This window comes from Brienomyrus brachyistius, unplaced genomic scaffold (genome assembly GCF_023856365.1).
Source record: "Brienomyrus brachyistius isolate T26 unplaced genomic scaffold, BBRACH_0.4 scaffold84, whole genome shotgun sequence".
Taxonomy (NCBI): Eukaryota; Metazoa; Chordata; class Actinopteri; order Osteoglossiformes; family Mormyridae; genus Brienomyrus; species Brienomyrus brachyistius.
Genome location: NW_026042359.1, coordinates 30296 through 41705, shown reverse-complemented (window position 1 = coordinate 41705; position 11410 = coordinate 30296). Strand labels below are relative to the sequence as shown.

Genomic DNA, 11410 nt, shown 5'->3' with positions numbered 1-11410 from the left:
CACTTAAAAACGAAGTAAAAGAAATTTAATAAGAACCAAAACATTAAATGTGAGTAAAAGGCCATTAATAAAATTTAAAAAAATCAATTAATAAAGAAAAGGCGAAGATTAAAACAAAATGTACTATTAAAATTAACATCTCACAACGTGTCAAAGGTGAAGGAGAAGAGATGAGTTTTAAAAAGAGATTTAAAAACGGACAGAGAAGAGGCCTCTCTAATGTGAAAAGGCAAGTCATTCCACATTTTAGGAGCTGCGACTGCAAAAGCTCGATCCCCTCTAAGCTCACGCTGAGTCTTAGGAACCGTCAGGAGCAGCTGATCAGCTGACCTGAGAGAGCGGGTGGGGGTGTAAGGGTGAAGCAGCTCACAGAGGTCAGGTGGAGCAAGACCATTGAGGGTTTTAAAAGAAAATAACAGAATTTTAAAATGAATCCTAAAATGTACGGGCAGCCAGTGGAGTGAGGCTAAAATGGGGGAGACATGCTCATATTTCCATGTGCGGCAGCATTTTGAACCCTCTGGAGGTGAACAATAGTGGAGCCTCTAACTCCAACATAGAGGGCATTACAGTGGTCCAAACTAGTACCGACAAAAAAGTGGATTACTGTCTCAAAGTGCTGCCTAGAAAGAATTGGCTTTATTTTGGCCAACTGCCTCAATTGTAAAAAGTTTGACTTGACAACTGACCATATCTGAGTGTCAAACTTAAGGTTGGTGTCGACTTTAACCCCTAGGTGTTTGATATTTTTCCAAGGAACCTAAAATGGAGTGGAGGTCAGAGGAGTGGAGTTACCAAAAACCAACACTTCTGTCCATTACCTCCCCACTTTCTTGTTAGTTACAATATTTGTTCTGCATTACTGTACCGGTTTGGAGTCTTTTGATATTAAGGTGAATAACACAGTGAAAAAAGAGACAGATGCATTGACAGCAGTTGTGGCCACACTTTGGACTGGGAGTGTAAGAGCAAAGGAAACTGAATCCACTATGTTCTGTCCTGTAAATTTTTATTAAACAACACATGACACACATACGAGTCCTGTTTTAACTTTCTGGGCTGATGGTCTGCAGCCTGGCTTGTGGTCTACAGTGCAGAGCAGGTGCAGTCACTGTGCTGAGCCCGGCATTATAGTAATGATGCAGCCTTTCACACTGACCAGTGAGAAATAACCTTGAAAATGACTGTGCTCTTTGTGGTTCTCCTTTTGGAAACATCTTACCACCAAGAAACAGACTAAACGTATCTTCTACTTATCAGTCATCAGAAATGTCATGCAGTAATCAGAGGTTAGACAGCAAAAATGACTTTTGTATTTTTATCTTTTGTCATTCTTTTATCCAGCGACTACTAATTCTCGTCAGGCTCTGGAGAGGGTGGGACCTGTCCCAGGAAGCACAGAGCACAGGCCTGCATGGGATGCCATTCCACACAGACAAAAACAATTAAGATGCTCAGATTTGCCTCACTGTGTGATTTTGACTGAAAGATGAACTAAGCACAGTCTTGTGTGTATAAAAATGCGTAGATTCATTTAACTTTAACAATGAGATTCAGCAACATGACCTTATAGTGTTAATGATCGGTATCTTACTGGTATTAACTGAATTATGCAAAATTCTACATTATTCTATATTATTGCACCCAAATTGTTCATACTGACTAAATGTAATTACTGACATCCTGGACATACTGCTTTTTAGGTTTGGATTTAAAATGTTAGTAGACAAATTCATGCTGTCAATAACATCTCACTTGCTCACCCCCTTTTAGATAAAAATACCCTTTGTGGTTTTTCTAGTGAAGCAGAGGGCCTGAGCTGAGGACCTGACGGTTGTGTGGTTTTCGCTCACTGAGACGAGAGACACAAACACCCTGCTCTCAGTCGGTCAGTCTTCCTGTAAAATGTGGAGGTGAGACTGCTAGTGGAAAATTACTGACTGCAGCATCAACAACACATTTAAACAGCAGCACAAACAAAATGTTCCACAAATGCAGGACATCTGTATGCTTACAGCACACATCAGACACGCTGACCCTCAGCACTGAGCTCCTCCAGGCTCTGTGCTCTCCCCCTCCTCTTCAGTCTCTACACAAATCACTGCTGCTCCAGTGAAGATCCTGAATTTTGCAGGTGATACTACTACGTTTGCCATCATAACTGAAGGCGATGAGTCTGCCTACAGACTGGAAGTCGTACAGCTGACTATCCAGTTATGAACTTACATTATCCCAAATGTCCACATGCTTAAACTCCTCTCATCATCAGGGAGGAGCGTCCCTTGGCACTGTAGAGTAGATGGATGAGATAACAAGGCTGTCATCAATTTTATGTGACACCTCTCACCCTCCCAACAGACTATGGAGGCCCGGGGCAGCTCCTTCAGTAAGAGACTCAGACACCCGGCGTGTGACAGAACAGTACCGCAGGTCATTGGGCCCCACAGCAGTCAGGCTTTATAATCTGCACTCTGCTCATTGAACTTTTCCTCTGTTCACTGTCTTCTGATACAGTTTCTATCTGCTGCTGATCTGCAATATTGTTCCTCCTTATTCACTGATGTGCAGTGTTGCATTGAGCCAGTGCATTATTCCCCTGTGTGGCAGCTTCCTTTGGGAGGCTAATATCTTGCACATGAGCAATAATGTTACATGCAATAGGATTGTGTATAAGTTAAGGATTGTGCATAAGTTAATTTTAATATTCCTATAATATTCCTGTATGTAATATATTCTTATATTTTGTTTCTATTATTACCCTATATTTATAAATACATACATTTCTTTTACATTCATAATGATGTTGTTTGTTGTTTTGTGCCCCACTGCTCTTGTAACAAGCCTCAGTCTTGACTCTCCCTTTTAAGGTCTTGGCCTTAAATCACACTCGATATAGGTGGTGTCGTCCCCATCACCCTGACCAGGATACATGCTGTAAGATTAATGGATGGTGTTTATCTGTGTGATGAAAAAGAATGTGAATAAAACAAAAATGTACCATTATAAATGGGATCCCTAAGATGTGTGGTGGTTTCAGATGTGGACTGATGAGAATTTTGTTCTGTTGTGAAAGCTGTACATTCTGTTCCATGTACAGGGTAGTGATATGTAGCAATCATGTGCTCCAGTCAAATGTTCAGCTGCATGAATAATAATGGTGGCTTGTTTGGATAAAATAACTTAGGCTGAATACTTCAAAGCGTGACCTGGGTGAGGTAGAGAGGAAACAGGGTCTTACAAGCAGCAGGTATTGTTCTCTCTGTGTAGTTTTTACTCTTTGCAAAGTGAGCCCAGCACAGTGCAGTCAGTGGGTCAGTCTTCCTGAGCTGCATCTAACCAGTGGAAACATCTGCAGCACTGCAGAGAAGCACTCAGCAGACAAACAAACCAAAACAGCTTACAGCTGTATGTCACTTTTGGACAGAGGTGGACAAAGTACACAACTTCACTACTTGAGTTAAGTATAGATACTCCTCGTCAAATAATACTCAAAGCTTTTCAGTTAATTTTTTACTTCAGTTAAAGTACTGGAGTATTTGCATCTAAAAATACTTAAGTATTCAAAAGTACATTATGTTTTAAATGCAAGACATTTTTCAGAACCTAATGACTCCTGAACACCCCACTGAATACACTGACTGGCTTGTACATCTTGTAGAATAAAAAGCTTGTGGAATATGATACAATGACGATAGAAACACAACTGGCATAACAAAAGTACAGCCATTGTCATTTTCATCTTATTTAACACCCCCCACCCCACTCACACAAAAGAGCATGCTAGTGTTCCTACAGAGCCCTAGCAGTGTGTGTGTGAGTGTGTGTGCATGTGTGTGTCTGTGTGTGTATGTTTGTGTGTGTGTGTATGTGTGTGTATGTGTGTGCATGTGTGTGTATGTTTGTGTGTGTGTGCATGTGTGTGTTTCTGTGTCTGTGTTTGTGTGTGTTTGTGTGTGTGTCTATGTGTATGTATGTGTGTGTGTGTGTGTTTGTGTGTGTGTCTATGTGTGTGTATGTTTGTGTGTGTGTGTGTGTGTGCATGTGTGTTTGTGTGTATCTGTGTGTGTATGTTTGTGTGCGTGTGTGTGTGTGTGTCTATGTGTGTGTATGTTTGTGAGCCAAGTAACAGGACAGGGAGCAAGAAACAAAACTCCTCTTTCTTAATTATCCACATCGTTATTAACGACACAGGTATATATACAGGTACATATACAGGTACATGTATATACTCAAAAATACATACAGTACACAACATTAAATGAAAAACGTAATTTAAGAACACTTGAAATTTTCATTCAGTTTCTTTCATCTGTTTAATATAATCGATCAGTCCCTGTGCGTTTGCCCCAAACCATTCAGCATGGTACACAAGGGAGACAAGTAAGCATGTGTCACATCAAAGAACTGATTGCAACAACTCAGCCTTTCCACAACATTAAAGCCGCTTATTCCCCCCCATGCCATGAAGAAATAATCTCTGTGGCTCCCCTCTCCCCCTCCCTCAGCCCCCAGTCTGGCTTGAACATTTGCACTTCCAGTAAAAATGCGCCCCAAACACACTGACACCAAACTCCGTAAAATCCTGTGATTCAGTCTCAGAAGCACTGGCTCCCCTGCCCTCCTTCTGAACATTATTAAAGCTACACCCTGAACACTCTGTGTGACTGACATGAATGAGAAGCATCTTTATTCATAATCTCTGTAGCGGAGGTCAGAATACAGAGTGTCATTATTCCTGTCTTTCTTCTGTCTCCTGGGTTTTGGCTTCTTAAGGTTCAGGGCAGCGTAATTCAGTGTGTCCTCGTCATTGCACTGTGGAGACAAAGATGGCAGAATTGGATGGATCAAATTGGTTTGCTATTACTTATTTTCACAAATAGCACTTAAAATGCTGATCCCAGGATGGAAATCAGTCTGAGGTTCATTTGTTTTACTGACGATTTGTAATTTGAAATATTTATTACATACTTGCTTGCGTGACCATTCCACTTTTGATATATCACTGTTCTTTTCATCTGTTTAAAATATATAACACATCAATATATTATTTAATTTCACGCGGTATCATACAGTGGTCAGATAACATTCCGAATTTTCAAGCCATCAACATCCTTTTTGTCTCAAAAATGAAAGTAAAAATGACTTCTGTCAATTTAAGTGTGCATGTTTGGATATGTGTTATTTGTTCTCAGATATCATATATAATAAAATTGCTATAAAGGAGATCTTGGTAATAAAAGTTATTGATATGCAACTTATTGCAACATGTATATTTCAATAGATTTTGCAAAATATGAAAGATATAATACAAAAATGTTAATCTTACAGTAGAAAAAGGTTTATGTAAATAAGGTGAGATTTAATAATGGATTTTTAAACTGGGTTACCTGTGTCACGACCGCGGTCGGGCGAAGCAGCGATCGTGCGGGTCGGCAGGCGAGCAGGAACAGGCAAGTAGGCAAAGTCGGGAAATACTGGGGATTTATTCGTGGACAGGAAACAGATACGGGGAACATCTACTCACGCCAACGAACATCAATGACAGACAAGGAAAACTGGGGAGACCAGGACTTAAATACACAAGACTGATTGAAAGCAAACGGACACAGCTGGGTACGATCCGGGAAACACACGTGGGTAAGCAGGGGGCGTGGCACACAGGAGGAGCGGACGAGCCGGGCATGACAACCTGCAAGAGTGGTTTTAATATGAACATTTTATCTATCATAAAACAATTTTATATTTCTATAATTTGTGAAAATCTACATTTTGTCCTTCGTCTGAGTGCATAAAGCCGGGCAGCGTACCTGCACAGTGTGTACAGGTCAGTTTACATCTTATACAAATGAGAGCAACGTTCAGAATAATGCTGCAAGATAAAACTATCAGCAAGCCAGAGTGAAGAGGATCCAGCAGCTTCTGAAAGCCTGTAACAAAGAGATAGATTTCAGCATAATGATATAGAGACACATTTCCCATTTGCTTACATTACATTAGTTAAAGATAAAATCTATAATACATTACAGCAGTTGTTTTGTAAATAGTCCATTTTTAACATGAACTTCTAGTATTTTGCATTTTAACAATTTCTATTAATATTTGAAATAATTATTAAATTAACATCTGTGTAATTAAATTTAAGCACTTAAATTAGAAAATTCAATACATTAAAATAAGAAATAAATGTCTTAATAGCAGAATAAGCTAAATAAAACTTTGAAGCAGATGTACTCTCCACACTGGGTGCTACCATCTATATCCAGCTCTGTGCCGTTCCCAAACAGCATCTCCCCTCACTGGGTGTTACCATCTATATCCAGCTGTGTGCCGTTCCCAAACAGCATCTCCCCTCACTGGGTGTTACCATCTATATCCAGCTGTGTTCCATTTCCAAACAGCATCTCCCCTCACTGGGTGTTACCATCTATATCCAGCTGTGTGCCGTTCCCAAACAGCATCTCCCCACACTGGGTGTTACCATCTATATCCAGCTGTGTGCTGTTCCCAAACAGCATCTCCCCACGCTGGGTGTTACCATCTATATCCAGCTGTGTGCCGTTCCCAAACAGCATCTCCCCACGCTGGGTGTTACCATCTATATCCAGCTGTGTTTCGTTCCCAAACAGCATCTCCCCTCACTGGGTGTTACCATCTATATCCAGCTGTGTGCCGTTCCCAAACAGCATCTCCCCACACTGGGTGTTACCATCTATATCCAGCTGTGTTTCGTTCCCAAACAGCATCTCCCCTCACTGGGTGTTACCATCTATATCCAGCTGTGTGCCGTTCCCAAACAGCATCTCCCCACACATGGCCACGGCGCAGTAGTAAGTCCCAGCATCGGAGAGGCTGAGGTTCCCCTTGGGGAGGCTGTAGACGCAGCTCCGTGTAGGAGATCCAGCCTCAGGGCTCTTCTCACACTCATCACTGCTGTTTCCGTGGCTGTAAATGACTCCAGGAAGGGATTCTCCTGATCCATGTCTGAACCAGTAAACACTGTGTTCTCCTGCACAGCTCCCAGTCTCTATCGTACACTGCAGGCTCACAGAGTCTCCTGGCTGCAATGTGTCAGACACAGGCTGCTGTACCACTGTCCTGCTGTTGGAGTCTTTACCTGAAAAGCAAAATAGTCATGATGACAGCCCTTTGAGAATAACAATGGAAAATACAGATCCTCAAATCCTGAATCGATGTTCTTCTAGCCATCCAAGAAATCAGTAACTTCTTGGAGAACAGCTGACATTCTTTTCTCTTTTTATTGTATTACTGATTATTAGTATATATCCGGTAACACTATACATTAACTGCACCTACATAATACCTAAATAAAAATTATATGATAATAACAAACATTATAATCATATAATGTCTTGTATTAATGTATGAAGGTAGATGAATATAATTAATTTCAATTCAAAGAAATGACGTGTGTAAAGTGTACTTTATATTTTCATGATTTTCGTGACTTTACATTTGGTTTATGTTGCCCCTTTTCCACAGGAAGGTATTTATTGTTTTTGCATATTTAGCTCTTGATGTGTTTTGGTATTTTTGAGCATTTTGCTGTAGTACCTGCATGATTTAATTAAAGAGCCGAAGAGCTCTTTGCCCATTACTAGTTTGTCTATCTTTTAACATTAAAGAAAAAGTATACATAGTAAAAGGAATTACTTGGTTTGGTAGTTGCTCCTATTAATTTTCTTATGTGCACAAAAGTAAGTTTTTCCGTTCAACCATAGCACTACAGTGAAAAGCAAAACGTCATGGGAAATGCAATTATGCTTTATTCCAATACACATTGCTAATTTTTCATTATTATTACATTTATTCAGCATAATATCTTCAATATCTTCTGGCCTGAAATCTTTTCCTGCTACACTGAAGACTCTCTCAGCCTGTGCAGAGAAAGCTGCAGCCAAAGGGTTGGCGTCCTCTGATAAACATGGTTGGCTCAGGTATCAGTGACATTATGTGAAGCTTTCATGGCAGGAATAGGGTCTAGTTTGACTTTTGATGCAGGAAAAGTGTTTGGGACGTTTCTTAGGTTAGAAACTGCCGTCACTGCAGCCAACACTGACTTCTAAGGAGAGACACTCAGCTCTTCCTATGAGCAGATCCACCATGGTGCACAAAATGACAGTTTAATTATTATTTTAGGTGACACTTCAAATGTTGCATTATTTAATTCTGAATAAAACGACATTTTTATAACAATGACGTATAACAATGTTAATGTGTTTATGTATAACTCATATTTAAATAATAGACTGTATAGTTAAAAGCTACACCGACAGTACGTATATGAACTTGAATTTGAATCCAAACCCTTTTTCGTTCTTCTTCTTTAAATTCAAATATGAATTTCAATGCCACAACCTGTTTTCAACCACAATTCAAATTTAATTCAGATTAACAAAATGAACTGAAATTCTGAATTTTAGGATACGTATTTGAGAATTTCATTCTCAAATCATTTCTGATTGGTGCACATCCCTAGTTCATATGTTAAATCATGCATTTTTTTTCAGAGTGAATACACACTGACTGCTCAGATAAATAATGTCAAAAATAATTTTCTTTGGTTACTTAAGATTTTTGCACAGTCCTATACCATACATAACAACTCAAACATTTTATTTTTATGTTATTTGTTTTAAAGAGGCTGCCATGTGTAACATTAACATCTGTATAAAGAGAAGGTTAGGCGTTTTGGCTGACAGCAAGCAAAATGCAACAAATTGTATAATAATAATAATAATAATAATAATAATAATAATAATAATAATAATAATACCCCTCCTGGAGCCGACACCTTATCGTGGTGGAGGGGTTTGCGTGTTACAATGATCCCAGGAGCTATGTTGTCTGGGGCTTTATGCCCCTGGTAGGGTCACCCAAGGCAAACAGGTCCTTGGTGAGGAACCAGACGAAGTGCGGCTCAAAAACCCCTTATGATGAAGAAAATTTTGGAACCACGTTTTCCCTTGCCCGGACGCGGGTCACCGGGCCCCCCCCCTGGAGCCAGGCCTGGGGGTGGGGCTCGATGGCGAGCGCCTGGTGTCCAGGCCTACACCCATGGGGCCTGGTCGGGCGCAGCCCGAACAAGGCACGTGGGTCCCCCCTCCAATGGGCTCACCACCCATGGGAGGGGCCATAGGGGTCGGGTGCGAAGTGATCTAGGCGGCGGCCAAAGGCGGGGAGTGGGTGGAGGTGGGTTATTGTGTTGGAGGAGGGAGATGGTGAGGGTGGAGGTGGGCCATGGTGTGGGCGGAGGGGGGTTATTGTGTGGGAGGAGGAGGGAGATGGTGAGGGTGGAGGTGGGCCATGGTGTGGGCGGAAGTGAGAGATGCTGTGGGTGGAGGTGAGAGATGGTGCTGGTGAAAGTGAGAGATGCTGCAGGCGGAGGTGGGCCATGCTGCTGGGGGAGGTGAGAGATGGTATAGGTGCAGATGTGCTATGCATCCACTAGTATGCTGAGCCCCATATAGCTGGAACCACAACATTCCGGTGGAGGCAAAGGCGTCGTCAGACCCTCAAGTTTACAATGGTTCACCTACGACCAGCCGCAGAGGCACCAGAGCAGGGAGCCCCTGTGTTATTATCATACGATACTCTCTACTCTACATTTTTCTGGCCATAATGTATCTATACCCACAGTATAAACAGAGTGATGCTTCACAGTGTATAGTGTCTGCCCCTAACTGAACTTTTAGCTATGTTTCCATTACAGTTCTATGTATATGCGACAAAATGTGAATAGGGTGGAAACACCATTATTGGATGTCATGTGAATAACAATCACCATGTATCGTCCCGTAAGATTAAGATCCATGTCTCAAATTTCAGCATGGCGTTATTTCCACAAATTCGAAGCTCTACAAGAACTCATTGTGTCTTCAGTCTTCTAATTTGCAAATTCTGCTTTCTTTGCAGTTTGGCGGATTACTACTTTTTCGGCTCACCACAGAAACCAGCTAGACTTAGCCCGCTAAGCCACACGCTACCCCCAGCCCCCCATGTCCATGCTGTGAGAGTCTGCATGGTCGCACATGCATATTTGACGGGCTGCTTCACTCTGGAAGCAGACCTGCACTAAACCTGCACTGGACATGCGATCGGCTCCCGGCTGCAGCACCTCCTCCACCTCCTCTTGGCCAGATTATCGATTAACTGATAGCAACGGTCTGAAATGACAGTCATTAACTGTCACCTCACTATCCTGCGCTTGACAGTCTGCCGAAAACTAATTCAAAGGAGACCAAGGATGATCAGAGTGACGATAGAGGAAATTTGGCATTTTCTCAGCTGGTCTAGGGTCAGTCCATCAAGGGTATGTATCTGTTATCTCTACCAGACTGTAAGCAAGCAAGGGCATGCTGGCATCCGTTAATCATCTGGTTCACTACGTCTCGTAAAGTTAGCGAACTGATACCGTATCCTCAAATCCGCAGACTATTACACACGGAATATTCTCGAAGCTTTAAATCGGGTGGAGCGGCAGCACGCTGAAGCAGTTGACCCGATACGGTTCAACTTGTGCTGTTTAGAGGAACGTTCCCCTTTAAGGTGGGTGGTTTTTCCACACAGTACAATAAAATTCTTAGCGAGAAAATTATCTTGAGAATGAATGTTACAGCCTTATTTAATGAAATTGTAATAAGACCAACATGCATAACAGCTGAGAGTGCACATGAGGTGACAGGGGTGAATGCATTTTTGTCTGGGATAGTTTAACTGAAAAATGGAGCGAAATGGAAGAAAAGAGTCTTATTGCACAGCTACTGACATTAAAATTAAGGTTATTCGTCTACAGTTCCATTGTGTCTCCTCTATACATACCTCTCCAGATATTCACATTTTTGTTGGAAAGCAAGGTCCTGGAACAATTGGAAGCTAAGAGCCTTGCTCAAGGAACTCTGGGATTTGAGCTGCCGACCTTCTGATCACAATCAGTCCTATGCTACTGAGTCATACACGGCCCCCACAGATACATTCAGCAGAGAGTTGGAGTTTCCCGGGAAGAATGTCAGCAGGCGTGCTTTAGTATATGCATGTCCTATAAATAAACACTTCTGGATGCTAGCTGGGCTCCGTGTGGATGGGGGTCTGTATGTGTCTCACCGGGCCCAACGTGGCTGGAGATGAGGCCATCGTCTCCAAAGGGACTCTGTTTCGACTGTCTCCCCGTCTCCCAGACACTCCGCCAGCGTGTCTCCAGGATACGTCGTGTGCCGATTTGGCCTCACCGTCCACCCCAAGCAGGCAAGCTGAGTCACTGCCCCTCAGATTTCCCTGCTGCCAGCTGGGAATCCGACATTCGATTATTCCAGTGCGAGTCGTCTGAAAAGAGGCCCGCAGAGGAAGCTATGATCACCAGACGACGTGAGAGGGGGAGACGCGCACCGCAGCC

General features: G+C 42.1%; 1 long non-coding RNA gene across 1 annotated transcript; it reads right to left on the bottom strand.

The window, feature by feature from the left end:
* Positions 1-4646: 4646 nt before the first annotated feature.
* LOC125727024 (uncharacterized) lies at positions 4647-5685 on the bottom strand. Its single transcript, XR_007388514.1, has 3 exons — positions 5388-5685; positions 4969-5015; positions 4647-4812 (listed from the first exon to the last, which is right to left on the bottom strand). It is a non-coding gene; the product is annotated as an uncharacterized LOC125727024 (long non-coding RNA).
* Positions 5686-11410: the final 5725 nt, after the last annotated feature.